Genomic DNA, 17,981 nt, shown 5'->3' on the forward strand with positions numbered 1-17,981 from the left:
TGGAAAAAAAACCCAAAAAAACAAAAGGTCAAGGATTTCAAGGTAATTAATGAAAAGAAAAGCAAATGAAGGTGGCCTAGTTGTACCAGATCTAAAACTGCATTACAAAGTAGCAGCCATCAAAACCATTTGGTATTGGCTAATAAATAGACTAGTTGGTCAGTGGAATAGTTTAGGTTCACAGAACAAAATAGCCAATGACATAGCAATCCAGTATTTGACCAAATCAAAGGCTCCAGCTTTGGGGATAAGAATTTACTATTTCACAAAAAGTGCTGGGAAAATTGGAAACAAGTATGGCAGAAAGTGGGCATAGACCCACACCTGACACTATATACCAAGATAAAGCTGAAATGGGCTCATGATCTAGACATAAAGAATGACATTATAAACAAATTAGAGGAACATAGGATAGTTTACCTCTCAGATCTGTAGAGGAAGGAATTTGTGACCAAAGAAGAATTAGAGATCATTAGTGATCACAAAATAGATAATTTTGATTATATTAAATTAAAAAAGTTTTGTAAAAATAAAACTAATGAACACAAGATTAGAAGGGAAACAATTAACCGGGAACAGATTTTTACACCTAAAAGAGCTAATAAAGGCCTCATTTTTAAAATTTAGAGAGAATTGACTGAAATTTCTAATTGTTCTAGCTATTGTCCAATTGATAATGGTCAAAGAAAAAGCACAATTTTCTGATGAAGAATTTGAAATTATTTGTAGTCATATATAAAGGTGCCCCAAATCACTTTTGATCAGAAAAATTCAAATTAAAACAATTCTGAGATAGCACTATACACCTCTCAGATTGGCTAAGATATCACAAAACAGTAATAACCAATTGGGGGAGATTTGGGGAAACTGGACACTGATACATTGTTGGTGGAACTGTGAATGGCTCCAACCATTCTGGAGAGCAATTTGGAAGTATGATGAAAAAGGTGTGAAACTGTGCATATCTTTTGATCCAGCAGTACTTCTATAGGAATTTTATCCCAAAGAGATATTTTTTAATAGCTTTTGATTGACAAAACACGCATGGATAATTTTTCAACATTGTCCCTTGCACTCATTTCTGTTCCAACTTTTCCCTTCCCTCCTTTCTTTCCCCCCTAGATGGCAGGCAGTTTCATATATGTTAAACATGTTAAAGTATATCTTAAGTACAATATATGTGTACATATTTTGTTGCACAAGAAATATCGGATTTGGAAGATAAGAATAACATGGAAAGAATAAACAAAAATGCAAGTAGTCCACATTCGTTTCCCAGTGTTCTTTCTCTGGGTGTAATTGATTCTGTCCATCATTGATCAATTGGAACAGAATTAGATTGTTGAACATATCCACTTCAATCACAATATTTCCTCATATAGTATTGTCATTGAAGTGTATAATGATCTCCTGGTTCTGCTCATTTCACTTAGCATCAGTTCACGTAAGTCTCTCCAAGCTTCCCTGAATTCACCTTGCAAGTCATTTCTTTTTCTTTTTTCTTTTTTAAATTAATTTTGTAATTATAATATTTTTTGACAGTACATATGCATAGGTAATTTTTTACAACATTATCCCTTATACTCCCTTCTGTTCCAAATTTTTCCCCTCCTTCCCTCCACTCCCTCCCCTAGATGGCAAGCATTCCCATACATATTAAATATGTTATAGTATATCCTAGCTAAAATATACATGTGCAGAACCGAATTTTGTTGTTGTTGTTGTTGCAAAGGAAGAATCTGATTCAGAAGGCAAAAATAACCTGGGGAGAAAAACAAAAAAATGTGAACAGCTTACACTCATTTCCCAGTGTTCCTTCTCTGGGTGTAGCTTATTGATACTGCTTCATTATCTATGCTACCCTTTAGCAAGATATAATGCCCTTCCTTATCTCTTTTAATTAGATCAATTTTTGTTTTTGCTTGATTTGAAATGAGGATGGCTACCCCTGCTTTTTTGGCTTTACCTGAAGCATTGTAGATTCTGCTCCACCCTTTTACTTTTATTCTGATTGTATCACCCTGTTTCAGCTGTGTTTCCTGTAAACAACATATAGTAGGATTCTGGCTTTTAATCCAGTCTGCTATTGACTTCCTCTTTATGAGGGAGTTTACCCCATTTACATTTATGTTTAAAATTACTATGTTTCTATTTCCTCCCATCTTGTTAACCCCAGCTTATGCTTTTCTGTTTTCCTTTTCACTTACCCCCCTTTACAGTATTAAACTTGTGAGCACCACTTTCATCATGCAGCCCTCCCTCTTTAGGATCCCTCCTCCCACCTTAGATTCCCTCCCCTTTTCATACCTCTTTTCCTCACATTTTCTGTATTTCCTTGTACTTAGCTTGCTCCTTCCCTTTTCACTTTTCCCCTCCCACTTTTCAATGAGGTGGGATAAATTTCTCTGTAAATAGAATATGTCTAATATTTTTTTTATCTTTAAGCCCATTCTGATGAGAGTGAGATATATACTATGTTCAACCACCTTCTTCTTTCCCTCAGATATAGTAGGTTTTCTTTGCCTCTTTGTGAGATGTAGTACCCTCACTTTACCCCTTTTCTGGTACAATTTCTTTTCTACTTCTAGTTTCTTTTTTATATTATAACAGTAAAAACAAATTATATATGTATTCTTTATGTATACTCATAACAGAAATATAGGTCCCAAGATTTCTTTTTATCTTTTTATATTTCTCTTGACTCCTATATTTGGAGATCAAACTTTTTGTTTAGTTCCAATTTTTTTGTTTGTTTGTTTGTTTGTTTGTTTGTTTGTTTGTTTGTTTTATCAGAAATAGATGAAATTCACCTATTTTATTGAATGTCCATCTTCTTCCCTGGGGGAAAAAAATGCTCATTTTGCCTGGGTAAGTTATTCTTGGCTGCATACCATGTTCCTTAGCATTTCCTTTCAGCATATCAGATTCCAGGCCCTTCGTTCCTTTAATGTGGACACTGATTAATCCTTACTGTGGCTCCTCTGTATTTGATTTTTTTTTTTTTTTTTTGTAGCTGCTTGTAGTATTTTTTTTTCCTTGATCTGATAGTTCTGGAATTTAGCCACAATATTTCTTAGAGTTTTGATATGGGGATCTCTTTTAGTAGGTGATCAATGAATTCTTTCAATGTCTATTTTACTTTCTGTTTCTATAACATCTTGGCAATTCTCTTTGATGATTTCCTGAAAAATAGTGTCTAGGCTCTTTTTTTAATCATACTTTTCAGGAACTTCAATAATTATCAGATTAGCTCTCTTAGATCTATTTTCTAGGTCTGTTGTTTTCCCAAGTAGGTAATTAACATTTTTCCCATTGTTTCATTTTTTTGGTTTTGCTTGACTGATTCTTGGTGTCTCCTCAAGTCATTCATTTCCAACTATTCAATCCTGATTTTTAATGAATTATTTTAATTTACCTTTTTATTTCTTTTTGTAATTCTCCAATTGAGTTTTTAAATGAGTTGTTTTGTTCCATGGATTTTTTTTCCCATTTTGCCAATTTTATTTTTTAGAGAGCTATTTTCTTTTTCCAATTCACTAATTCTGTTTTTTGAGGATTTTATTTCTTTATCCACTCTATCTTTCAATGAGTGGGATGATTTATCCAGACCCTTTAGGCAAGTTTCCCTTTCCTTTCCCCATTTTTCTTCTAGCTCTCCTGTAAGAGTCTTTTTTTATTTTCTTCTATGACAGTTTTACGTGCTGAGAACCAGACCATATTTCCCTTTGTTTTTTCATTTAGAGACAATCTGTTTTTAGTCTCCTCAGGGTTTGAAGTCTGCTCTCTATCAGTATAGAAGCTATCTATAGTTAGAGCCTGTTATAATTTTTTACTCATTTTGACAAAAATGTTACAAAAGAAAAAGAAAAAAAGCTAATGTGGTCTGCTTTTTTGGGCAGTATGGTATTACCAAGCTTCCTCTACAAACAACAGGAAGTAGCAGTGAAGTAACAGGGGAACAGCTATGTCTGCGCTGCCTACACAGTGAATGTACTCTGAGACTCTGAGAGTGTGCTGACTCACTCTTGGTGCTGGGTGGGTATGGCCAGGTTCTGAGACACCCTAGCCTTTTGGGGTTGAAGTCTTTACCCCTGTGTTTATAGCTTCTCTGCTGATCTATTGGTTTGCTGCCAGAGCAAAGTAGCTCACAATGTTGTCAAGTTCTCCCCCCAAATTTTCAGCTGGCTGAGACCACATCCCATCCCCCACTCTGGTCTTCTCAGTGCTGGCTGCCTTCTGTACTCTTGCTGCCTGCCTGAGGTCAGTGTTTGCTCTATTTGTTCCTGCCCATGAGAAAAAAAAAAAACAGACTTTTTCTGGCAAATTTCGAGGATATCTTCTGTTGGTAATGTGTTGTACTCCCAATATTCATGGGTTTTTTCAGTCAAGCAATAATTCTGAGGCTGTATCATGAAAAAAATAGTCTGAGGGCAAAGAAGAGGTTAGATAGATGCCTGTGTCCTCTCCACCATCTTGGCTCCTCCCTCCCAAAGAGATTTTAAAAGAGAGAAAAGGACCCACATATGCAAAAATGTTTGTGGCAGCCTTTTTGTAGTAGCAATTAACTGGATGCCCATCAGTTGGAGAATGGGTGAAAAACTGTGGTATATGAATGTTATTGTATATTCTTGTTCTTTAATAAATGGCTACCAGGGCAATTTTAGAGAGGTCAAGAGCATCTTACATGAACTAATGCTAAATGAAATAAGCAGAACCAGGACATCATTATGCACAGTAACAACAAGACTATACAACAATCAATTCTGATGTATATGCTTCTCTTCAATATGAGTTGATTCAAACCACTGTCCCTTGTTTAGTGATAAAGAGAGCCATGTATACCCAGAGAGGACTGTGGGAGCTGAGTGTGGACTACAATGTAGCATTCTTACTCTTTCTGTTGTTATTTTCTTGCATTTTGTTTTCTTTCTCAGTTTCTGTTTTTTCCCTTCTTGATCTGATTTTTCTTGTACAGCAAGATAACTGTATAATTGTGTGTGTGTGTATATATATATATATATATATATATATATATATATATATATATATATATATATATATATATATATATATATATATATATATATATATTGGATTTAACATATATTTTGACATATTTAATATATATTGGATTACCTGCCAGCTAGGGCAGGAGTTAGCTAGAAGGAGGGGAAAATTTGGAACAAAATGTGGAAGCCAAGATGGGGAAGAAGGCACACATGACATTCTAAGCTCCTCTCATAACCTCATTACCAATTTTTAAAATCATTCTCAAAAATAGTGCTTGATTGGTAAAATTAAAACCAATTTAATTGGAAACACAACTTACCAGCCAAAGATGATCTGGAATATCGCCAGAAAATGCTTGTCCTGAGTGGCAGGAAAAGACCAGTGCAGGCAGGGATAGAACTGGGAACAGGGGCAGCCTCCACGGTTGGAAGGTAATTGTACATTATTTCAAAGTTTGATTCTTTTTGTGCAGCAAAATAATTGTATGGACATGTATACATATATTGTATTTAACTTATAATACTTTCATATCTAACATGTACTGGTCAACCTGCTATCTGTGTGAAAGGGTAGGGGTAAAAATAAAAAAAATAAAAAAACTTTTTTAAATTAAAAAAAGAGTGCATCTGTTTTATTAATAAAAACCTTTATTTTGAAAAGTTTTAAAAAATATCAGACACACAATCTACTACGCAAACGTTCATCTAGATATATCTGTAAATTCTTTTTTTTTTCCAAAATTCACACAGATTTAAATGTCAGAGTTAGGATGTGAATACAGGTCTTCTGACACCATGGTTATTTTTCTTTGCATTGTCTTAAATTGCATTGTAAGTCATAATATATTCCAAATAAAGGATGTGATAGCCTTGTACATAAGTTTGGTGAAAGAGTTAGGAGATATTGAATAAAAAATACATGAAAAACTTTTTCCATGTTTTGTTATTAACTCCATCCAGGAATTTCATATTAATAGTGATCCATAAATATGTATGCCGCACAAAAAAATTGTGAAAAATGAAAAAATTGGAATTGATTAAATAATTCTTCATGTCAACAATTGCTTGGTAGAGATACTGCTCATATCAGGTTAAATATTAACTAAAAATCATTCATTCTGTGGGAAAGGACATATGAACATTTGAATTTAAGATATTATTTATTTTCTATCATACTTCTATTGATCTGAGACAAAAAGAAATTCACAGAAACCCAGTATAAGTAGTTTCTCTATAAATACTGAATTAATCACAGAAATGACCAATCCTTAGGACTGCCAAGTGTTTCAACAATTCATAAGTATCCAATTGGGAGGAACATATTCTATTTGTACCCTTAGATAAAGCAATGTCCTTTTATGTCCCAAAACAATTGCATCTCTTGTACTTTTGTGGTTATTGATAGTATTGTTGGTGGTGTTTTTCCTATAGACAAACATCTTTCTTTGGTATCTAAAACAATATTAAAACTCAGTAATTTTCACTTTTAAACATTTTGCTTTTGGTTTTACATTCATATCTTTGAGTGCTTCTATATGTATATGTTTTTGTTCTCTCAATACACATGGACACATACATGCATACATGCACACATAAACCGTATTCTTATTTTATAAAAAAGTTGCCCCACAGTGACATACCTTGGCAAACATATATAGTTTCTAAAATTATACCAAGTGAGTTTTTCTTTTCTTATAAATATAATTTCCACCTCGTCAATTCCAAGTTAGAAATATCTCTGAAACTTGAGAACTGAACACCCAGCACTTAAATAATTTTTAAAAGGAAAAGAATTCTGCATTTTTCAATTCATGAAGCTCTGACATATCATCTGCCAGCTCAGATGGGACACATTCCTGAGTTTCTTTGAGGAGCCTAATTACACTGCCACTACTCTATATGCACCTTTTGCATAGTGGCTATGGGTTTTCCCCAAGGTCCAGAGTAAGCCCTGCTTTCTTTGTTTTATGTTTTGGCCAAGAATGGGCAGTGACACTGGCCCCAGACTCACTTGTGATATGCCAGACAGGGAAGAGAAAAAAAAATAATGCTTTGGCACAGTATTGGCTTTGTCTATAATACAAAAGGAAAAGGCTGGGGTATAGAACTCATATATTTCAGGCTAGGTGGGAGACAGTTGCAGTCTAGCATGCAGTTTCATCCTTTTAGCCTCCAAGCACTTTGTGGTATTGAAGGCCCTATCGGCCACTGATTGCAGTTCATTTTAGCATATTAATCTAATATAAAAAAATACAGTTGAGGCGATTAATCACTATAATAGAAAACATTTTCTTTAAATCATGTGACTTTTTGTAGTTGATGTGACTTTGAAGGTATTCAATTCTTCATGAGAAAAATATAGTAATTCCATAGATGCATAAAGAAACACATTTTTTCCCATGACTTAAACTTTAGACAGTCCATAGATTGCTTGGAAAAAAAATTTTTGAGTACCAGGAGATTGTTCATTATGTGTCCTAAAATAGAAAAATCTTAAGAACTCTCTTGAACTATTCAGAAAGTATATCTGGGAAAATTAGAGAACCTTTGAGGCCCATTTAGAGACCTGGTAGCCTACCTAGAGAACTTTTATATACTACATATGCTTGATGTTTTCTGAGGGCTTTTGAAATGTATAAAATGAACAAATGATTGTGAGCCACATACAGATAATCCTTATGAATCAGCAGGGCTTCCTGCCATGTATTTCATTCAGTGATTTATTTAAAGGTATGAAAGAAAAATTCACTCTTGTAGTGACAGAGATAAGGTTAGATGTTTTGTTGTTGTTGTTGTTGTTGTTGTTGATGATGATCACTAATAATAATTTTTTCAGGCAAGGGTATAGGTTAAAAAATCTTAGAAACAATTCTAATATTGTATATGTGTTGATAGTCAATGAAAATACCATTATCTACTTAATATTATTAAGTATATTATTATTAATAATATATGTTACATATATATATAAATACATAATGATATAAATAATATTACTTAATAATAAATCTTATTATGATTATCAGAAAGAGGACATAAATCATACCTCATGATTGTCATATGTCACTGCTTTTATTGTGCTGAATTGAGTTCATACTCTTATAGTCAGGTGGGATTCCTAATATCCCAGACACAAAGGTCTGCCCTCTTCATTAAATATTTCATAATCATAGAATCTTGGCATTAGAAGGGGCTATAATATATAGCTTTTAAACTTTCCCTCTCTGAAATATAAGAACCCCATTTATAGTATTTCTAATAATGTTCTTCCAAATAATGCCAAATACATCTATTCTGAGAAACTAAACACCACTCAAACACCCCTAAAATTTCATACATTTTGAAGCGTTTGAAGCCAACTTTCTACCAATATTTTATTTTGCCTTCTGGAAATAAGTCACAACCAAATTTGGTTTTTTTTTTTAATTTTTATTTTATTTTATAATTATAACATTTTTGACAGTACATATGCATGGGTAATTTTTTTACAACATTATCCCTTGCACTTACTTCTATTCAGATTTTTCCCCTTCCTCCCCCAACCCCCTCCCCCAGATGGCAAGCAGTCTTATATATGTTAAATATATTACAGTATATTCTAGATACAATATATGTGTGTAGAACCGAATTTTTTGTTGCACAGGAAGAATTGGATTCAGAAGGTAAAAATAACAGTTTACATTCATTTCCCAGTGTTCCTTTTCTGGATGTAGCTGGTTCTGTCCATCATTAATCAATTGGAATTGGATTAGCTCTTCTCTATGTTGAAGAAATCCACTTCCATCAGCATACATCCTCGTACAGTATTGTTGTTGAAGTGTATAGTGATCTTCTGGTTCTGCTCCTTTCACTCAGCATCAGTTGATGTAAGTCTCTCCAAGCCTCTCTGTATTTCTCCTGTTGGTCATTTCTTATAGAACAATAATATTCCATAACATTCATATACCATAGTTTACCCAACCATTCTCCAATTGATGGACATCCATTCATCTTCCAGCTTCTAGCCACTATGAAAAGGGCTGCCACAAACATTTTGGCACATACAGGACCCTTTCCCTTCTCTAGTAGTTCCTTGGGGTATAAGCCCAGTAGTAGTATGGCTGGGTCAAAGGGTATGCACATTTTGATAACTTTTTGGGCATAAGTCACAACCAAATTTGAACTTCCATGCAGTCTCTTCCCTTTACTTTCCAATGTCACTTAACTATTTTCCTGGGACTATGGACTACACATCTTCATAATGCAGCATTTAATCTGTCTCCTGCTTATCCTGCCCACAGGTTTGGCAGTCTCAAAGATGTTGGTGAGTTGCATTATTAGGCAAGTAAAATGTGTGGGTGTCTTTTCAAGCCCTTGATTAGTTTTGTCTTTGTCACCAGGAGACACTTGACACCCATAAAAGAAGTTATAAATTTAGTACATTGCCATACCCTTAGGATATAATCAGTCAATTGGAATGTGTCATTGCATGGCACTTCATAGTAAGGAAAGGTCTTAATTCTTTGAGAAACTGAATCCAGAATGATCTTGCTCAAGTAATTTCATTAAATGCCATTGTTCTTTCCCTTTACAATTACCTGTAGTGAATAATTGTCCATATAGATAAAAACATCAATAATTTTATTAATTTGCTTACTTAGCCTTTCCAACCTTTCAGATGCCAGCACATCCTTAACTTCTGAGCCATCCTTATCCATGGCCTCTCAAACATACTGGGAATCTTTCCTTTGATTTTCTGGCAATCCTTAAATATCATTGAAACATATGATTAGTCCAGTTTCTTATTTGATTATGTAAATATTTTGTTTTTTCTTCCCTGTTAATATTTTACACATGTTTCATTTCCACTATTTCTTTCTGCAATGCCCTTTGTGTGATTCACAAACTTTAATTCTTTAAAGAGTAATATTCCATAGTGCATAACAATACAGCAAAATGTGATTGAATATTTTTTTCAATTATCAAGCTTTTAATCCTTTCTACCTCCCTCATGCACTACTAAGAAAGAAAATTAAAATAAAAACAAACTTCTGATAACAGATAAGCATAGTCAAACAAAACAAATAAAAATTTCATATTTCCTACTTCTTTTGGAATTGACTTGGGACATTATATTGATCAGAGTAGATGTTTTTCATAGTTGGATCATCATTATAATATTTATTTTTAATTTTTTTACAGTGTTCTACTTGTTCTGCCTACTTCACTTTGCATCATTTTATGTTTTTCCAGATTTTTCTAAAATTTTTTCTAAAATTTTTCTAAAAAATTTTTCATTTCTTATAACACTATAGCATTCCATCACAATCCTGTACCACAATGTATTCAACCATTGCCTAACTGATGGGCATTTCCTCAATTTTAAATGCTTTGTTACAATATTTTTTGTAGATATAAGACCTTCTATTGCTCTGATCTCTTTGGGATACAGAACTAATAATGACATTGCTAGGTCAAAAGAAACACACATTTTTATAATTTCAAATTGTTCTGTAGAACAATTGGACTAGTTCACAACCCAATCAAGGGTGTGTCAAAGTATATATATATATATATATATATATATATATATATATATATATATACACACATATTTTTTTCAACATGGCCTTCTGCATTTATGATTTTCCTTTTCTATCATGCTATCAACTTAGTTTAAGTGTGAGGTGATATCTTAGAGTTGTTTTAGTTTTCATTCTCCTAATCATTAGTGAATTAAAACATTTTTTCATATTTGTATAGATGACTCTGTTTTCTGTTTTTGAAATGCCTACACATATTCTTTGACGACTTATGAATTGAAAATGACTATTATCATATAAATTTGACACAGTTCCTGTATATTGTTGAAAATTAAGACCTTTACCAAAGAAAAGCTACAAATAAACACCCCCCACACACAAGTTGACATCTTTTTTCCTAATTTTGGCTTCATTGCTTTTTTTGTGCAAAAACTTTTGTTTAGGTAATCAAAGTATCCATTTTATTTTTCATGATAGGGTCTATTCCTTTTTTCTTGTCCATATATCTGACAGGAATGCAGCATTATTGAGTCAGAGAGTCCATAGCTAATGATAGTAGGAAGGAAAAGGGGGAAAGGATGCAAGTAAACCTACATATAAATGCCCCCCAAATTTGCACATATCATGCTTTATGTCTAACCCATGAACTTATTTTAACCTTGCCTTATTATATGATGTGATATATTGGTTCTCTCTATTGATTTTATCTAATACTGATTTTTTTTTTCACACAAAAGCTTGGATAGTTTGGTTTATGAAACCAACTCTGTGAAAGTTTTTATTTAAGAGTTTTAATTTCTCATCTAAGTTGATTTCTAATTTCTTTCTTCTGTATATTTAATTTTGCTTCTGTATTTAAACAATTCAGTATCTTCATAATGAAAAGTTCATAGAATTCTGTTTTTCTTCACGCATTGGTTCATTTTCCTTTGTATTATAATATTTTAGAATAGTTTTATACTTTCTTGAAGCTTACTAATTTATTTTTTATTTAAAGAATATTTCTTGATTTATTTGCTTGTGGTCTGGACTTTAAATAAGGACTTTTTTTCTAAATACATTTGATGTGTTTATTATTGTTGTTGCTATATCACTCATGTTCTAGCTTCCCTCACTTCATTGGTAAGTAGGCTCCTAATTGAACTACAAATCTGACTCTGAACAAGAGTTCACTCCTCCAGATTTCCACTCTAGTTAATTTCTGAGAGAATGGAAATTACTTTAGCTCAGTTTTAGTCCTCTGTGCATCAGAAAAAGTACAGCCACTTGAGCTAGCTGACTACCCATTCATATTTCAAAGAAAATGTGAGGGGGTTTAGACGAATTTCTGCATCATTTAAGGTTTTTAATTTAGTGCCAGGTACTAATCAAAAGATAACATGTTTGCAGCTCTCTGAAATCCTCATCCTTAATATGTAACTGGGCAGAATTCGGTTCAGGTATTTTTTTTGTGGAAAAGGTGGAATAATGAGTATTTTCAGAGAGTGTCACCACAGCAGAAAGGTTCCTTATATAAGACTGCTGCCCTAATCTATGATCTACCTTGTGCTTCTGCAGTGAGATAAAAGAGTAAGTACTTGAAATATTAGAATTCTCCAGTGATAATTTTCAAGTATTCTCTCTTGTTGTAGTTCTACCTACTTTTTCCTTTAGTTTTAACAGATGCATGATATCTTTTTTGCAGGGACGGAAGGTTGAAGTTGTTAAGATCAAATGACTACTCTGTCATCTTGATTTTCATATGACCCAGAAGTCCTCTATCAAAATTTAATAGAAAAAAAAGTCCTCACTTCTGAAAGATTGCTGTGGATTTTTTTGCAAAATGACAACAAATATTTAAAGATAAAAGTCATTAGAAACATTTAGTTATAATCATTAACTAGATTGCTTTCTGAAATGTGAATTTTTACCATACATCACTACAGAATTAGGATATAAAGAAATCACCTATTCCTTCATTCTGAAATGACATTAATAAAGGGGTATCTATTATATTCTTAGAAATCTCCAAGGGGAAGGGATACAATCTAGTATTTCTAAATTTGTATTCATGTTTTGAAACAATAATTTGCTTTAAGACATTCCAGTTTCAATTTAAACTGCTTTGTTCTGACATTATTGGCACTAGAATATAATTTGCATCTACCCTCTAAAAATCACTTGTATATTAGGTAACTTTAGTGTCCTTATTCAATAATTACAAAGTTGAAGATTCAGAGAAACAGATTTAGGCTAGATAGGATGGGGACATATATATTTTGAGGCTGGGGTTAAGTGCCCAGGGTCACACAGCTAGGAAGTGTTAAGTGTCTGAGATCATATTTGAACTCGGGTCCTCCTGAATTCAAGGCTGGTGCTCTATCCACTGTGCCACCTAGCTCCCCCGATCTCTGTTTATATTGATACAAAGAAGTCTCCACTAAGAAAACCCCTTTTGCAACTCGATAATTGCATGAAAAGCTAGTAGGGTAAATGACTTGCCAGGATCACATAGCCAGGTTTGTCAGGCTCTAAAGTCAGCTCTTTATCGACTAAGCCACATTGCTTCTCTTAGGCTACATTTATTGGGAAAATTATGTTTTATTAAAGCCTTTTATTTTTAAAACATATGCATGGATAATTTTTTAATCCTTGCAAAACCTTGTATTTCAATTTTCTCTCCTTTCCCCCACTCTCTCCCCTAGATATAATATAATATAATGTATGCTAAACATGGTAAAATATATGTCAAATTCAATATATGGATACATATTTATATAATTATCTTGCTGCACACACAAAAAATCATGTCAAAAAGGAAAAAAAAATGAAAAAAGAAAATAAAATGCAAGCAAACAACAACAAAATGAATGAAAATGCTATGTTATGATCTACACTCAATACCCACAGCCTTCTCTCTGGAACTGGCCTGAATCATCTAATTGTTGAAAAGAGCCATGTCCATCCGAAATGAATATCATATAATCGTGTTGCCATGTACAATGATCTTCTGGTTCTGCTCATTTCACTTAGCATCAGTTGATGAAAATCTCTTCAGACCTCTCTGAAATCATCCCACCGATAGATATTTATAGAAAAATAACATTCCATAACATTCATACACCATACTTTAATCACCCATTCTCCAGATGATGGACATCCACTCAGTTTCCAGTTTCTTGCAACCAAAAAGGAAAGCCGCAAACATTTTTACACATGCAGGTCCCTTTCCCTCCTTTGAGATACCTTTAGGATATAAGTCCAGTAGAAACACTGTTGGATCAAAGGATATGCATAATTTTGATATCCCTTTGGGCATAGTTCCAAATTGTTCTCCAGAATGGTTGGATCACTTCACAATTCCACCAGCAATATTAGTGTCTCAGTTTTCCCATATCCCTTGCAACATTAGCCATTATCTTTTTCTGTTACCTAAGCCAATCTGAGAGGTGTGTAGAGGTACTCAGAGTTGTTTTAATATGCATTTCTCTAATTAATTGTGATTTAGACTATGACTAGAAATGGCTTTAATTTCTTCATCTGAAAATTGTTCATATCCTTTGACCATTTATCATTTGGAGAACGGTTTGAATTCTTATAAATTTGAGTCAATTTTCTATATATTTGAGAAATATATTTGAGGGCTAATTTCTTTTGGAAATTCAGCCCACTTTGTAATGGCCTTATAATTACAATAAAGTTTGCCCTTTGATTTGGATTTTCAAGAAATTGTTCAAGGGTTCAAGCCTGTAAATTCTTTTGAGACACTTTGCAACATTGGTAGATAACTCCCTCTTCCTATCCTCAACATTTGGTGGCCCAATACAGGAAGAGTTTGGCCTCCTTGGCTTGATTCCCTCCTCGTCAAGGGAAGCCCACCATTTTTTCTCCCATAGTCTTATATTGGGACACCCCAAGCCACTGGCAGAAGACTTGTCTGGGTCATCATGAGCTTCACATGCAGCAAATTGTCCTTGACTGGGGATGCCCAGTCTGGGAAATTTGGCAAAGTTAACCTTTCACCTTCTCTGGAATGCCAGAGATGACAGAAGTGCTATAGGATAGTGTTTGGCAAAATTTTGTGGTTTTTGGCAAAGATGGGACAGTCCTCTTTCATGTCATTTTATCTGTGTATGCATCTCTGTGTAGAATATCTGTCATGTATGTTCTGTGAGCTAGATTTTGTTATCTGGAAAGATTTAAAATGAAACCAACAAAACCCAAAGCAAACCAAAACAAACAAACAAAAAAACTATGATGTAGTTGGAATGCTGGGAAAATTTATTAAAAAGCCTAAATTTTTTCTTGTGGACTTCAGCTCTGGTCAAGCTGGGGGCTATACAAAAACATTAGCTAATTAAAATTAAAATAACATCTTTACAGATTCTCAAAAGTTTTGAGAGCAAAATACCTTAGCAAATTCAGAAAAAATTGAAATCAATGGTTAAGAAGTTGGGCAATTGGTCAATTTAAGATTGCAAGAAAAAATTCCTAAAACATTTGGAATAATTCCAAAAAGTTGCCTCATTCTGAAAGAAAAGAAACGGAAAAAACAAACTATGTAACTAGCAACTTTTTGTTATCCCTTCCTTGACTCCTCTCTGGTCTAGAGTCTCCTTCTCTGGGGAAATTACCCCAGAAGGTATTAAGAGACCCTCTCCACTCCACTCCCTAGAGTGTATCTTAGTTGTGAAAACTGCTAACAAGAATGAATTAATAACACCAATAAATATTGCAGATTGATTATGAGGCAGATGATATCTTGATCTGCATCCCCACCCAAGAGGCTTCTCTGGCTAAAAAATAAATAAAAACAAAAAACAAAAAAACAACAAGAAACAAAAAAACCCCAAACTGGCTGTTTCCTAGAGAGGGAGAATTTCTTTATCTGAAGGCTCCCTTTGCCTAAGTATTTGTCCCATAGATTGGCTCCCACCTCCCAATCTCTCATAGAGGAGAGAAAGAGGACAATCTCTCCCTGAAACTGCCTCAAGGAAGTGGCTGTACACTATCTTTGGCAAGACTGCTTTCTGCACAATTTGAATAGGTGGATTGCTGGTTTTGAGATTATTGTTAAACTTTTCTATGATTCTATCCAAGACCCTGACACACTTTCCCTTGACTGGGGCTCTGATTGGTCCAAGGTTTTTGAGACCCTGAAAACTAGGTTGACTCCTGTCCTTGCCCTGGCTCTACCTAACTCAGAAAAGCCTTTTTATTCTGTATGCTGATGAAAGGTGGGGCCCTGGTGTCTTTGGGGTGACCTTTGTGCCTTAGAGCAGCAGCTGCTATGGCTCTTCTAATTTAGGGTGCCTCTAAACTTAACCTAGGTCATGTTTGGAGGTTTTAATCCCCAGAGCATTTTGAAAGCCAAAGTTTTATCACTGGCTTGTTAGTGGGAGGTTTATATCAGGCTCTCCTACACACCCCCAACTTTATTGTCTTAGGGTGCTACACCCTTAAACCTGCCACTTTGCTCCCTGACAATATTCAATCAGGTAACATTACAATCCAGATGATGAATGGTTTACAGATAGATCCAGTGTTCTTGAAAATTGGGAAAGAAAGGTTATTCTGTGGTGACCCTCAATAGCACCTTAGAACCTAATCCACAAGGTGAATTCATTGTCATTACTAGGATGACAGTGAACATCTATGATGCTCCAATATGCTTTTCATATTTTGGATATTTATGGGACTATATGGAAAGAAAGGGGACTTTTGATAGCAAAAAATTCTCCTATTAAATATGCAAGGGAAACTGAATTGCAGATTTAGCACCTGTGCTGCTACCCATTTGCCCCTGACCAATGCACCTTTACTTCCCCAGCTTGGAAGAAAGGGGACACACCCTTTCTTCTTCTGAGTGGTTTCAAACACCCTCAGGCCAGTTTCTAATCCCAGAAGCAAGCCAGTGGGAACTTCTTTCTGACTTGCCCAGCTTTTTGCAGATGTACTATGGCCCAGCCTTTATATCTCAAATAACTCAAAAGTTTTTATTATTAGTATTTTCTCTCCAGTTCCCTTGGTGTTACTCTGTGGTCCCCACCAGTGGGGAGATAACTCCTTAGTCTTCAGTCAGTCAGGATTGTAGGATGCGGCATCCTTAAGACAGCCCATATATTTACATTATTTGCAAAGGCCCCATTCCCAAATGTCACTATCCCCATCCTGGATGCCATCCCATTTGTACTACTTACCCTCCAGGGGAATAACTTTAACCTGACTTTCTCTTGTTTTTTTGCCAGAAAGGATATGTTACTCACATAATAATGGAAAGATAGCTATTCCAAAATTATCCTGGCAAACTCACTCATAATGCTTCTACACCACCTTCCTTGAAGCTTCTTCATGACCTCCTGAGAACTAACATTTCAAATGTTGAAGCCAGCCAATGGAAGCTTCTTTATGGACTACACCAAGCTACTCACTTCAAAAAAATGCTCTCCAATCCCTTGTGAAACCTATTTTCATTGATCATAAGCTATGAGAAAGAATTAAACAGAATTGTCAAATATGCCCAGTTTGTGAAAGGGCTGCTAATTCCCCTATCCTGAAGTCTATCAGAGGAGGAGTACATTGTTAGGATTCTTACAAGGTGCTAAATCACTGGAATGGATATAATTATCTAATTTAGCATGGTACTTAACAATTCTCTAGTTCAGTAATGTATTTACTAGAATTCCATGAGATTTACACCTTTAAGAGAGCATACTTTTAAGGGGCTCCCACAAGCCCAGGGAGTACCCACAAACCCTCTCTCTGGGAGGATATAGAGAGTCAGGATTCAGTCAAGGGGAGAATTTCAGGGAAGCTGGAGGAGATTCAGAGCCAGGATTTAGTGGATTCACAAGTACAGGAGATTCACAAGTCTAAAGGAAAAGCCTGCTCATGGACTCCTGGGAGATTCAGAAGTAAGATTGACTTCTGGGTGATTCACAAGGCAGAAACCCACAATCCCACATTCTTGGAGGCAGAGGCAGATTTATTCCCACTTCCACGTCTATGCTGTTTGGAGACATTGGGAAAATGAAAGACTGAAGCTGGCTGGTGACATTCTGACAAGAGCTCATTGGGGAACCAAGGAGAGACATAGACCTCTATTAAAACTAGCTAAACCCCAAGAAAAGATTCAAGACTTTGAAGGACACAATAAAGAATCCAGACTTTAACTCCTGGCTATATTTTGGTATTATTGAACTGAACTGAAGCCAAGGCTGCCTCCAGAAGTTACCCAAGAAATCTGCCCCCAAGAGAACGATTACAATTTAGAGAAACAGAACATCACAGTACATACTTATGGAAGGACTGGCAGTTAGTTCTACAGAGATTCAAACTAATTTTTGGTTTTTGTAGTCACCTTTACCAATTGGGTAAAAGGCTTCCTTGAAGGCTCAGGTTTTTGCTAAAGGAGATCAAACCCATTTAAGATTAATTATTATCTTCACTCTGCATGTCTTGCTCTCTACCC

This window comes from Sminthopsis crassicaudata, chromosome 2, assembly GCF_048593235.1.
Source record: "Sminthopsis crassicaudata isolate SCR6 chromosome 2, ASM4859323v1, whole genome shotgun sequence".
In the NCBI taxonomy this organism is placed as follows: Eukaryota; Metazoa; Chordata; class Mammalia; order Dasyuromorphia; family Dasyuridae; genus Sminthopsis; species Sminthopsis crassicaudata.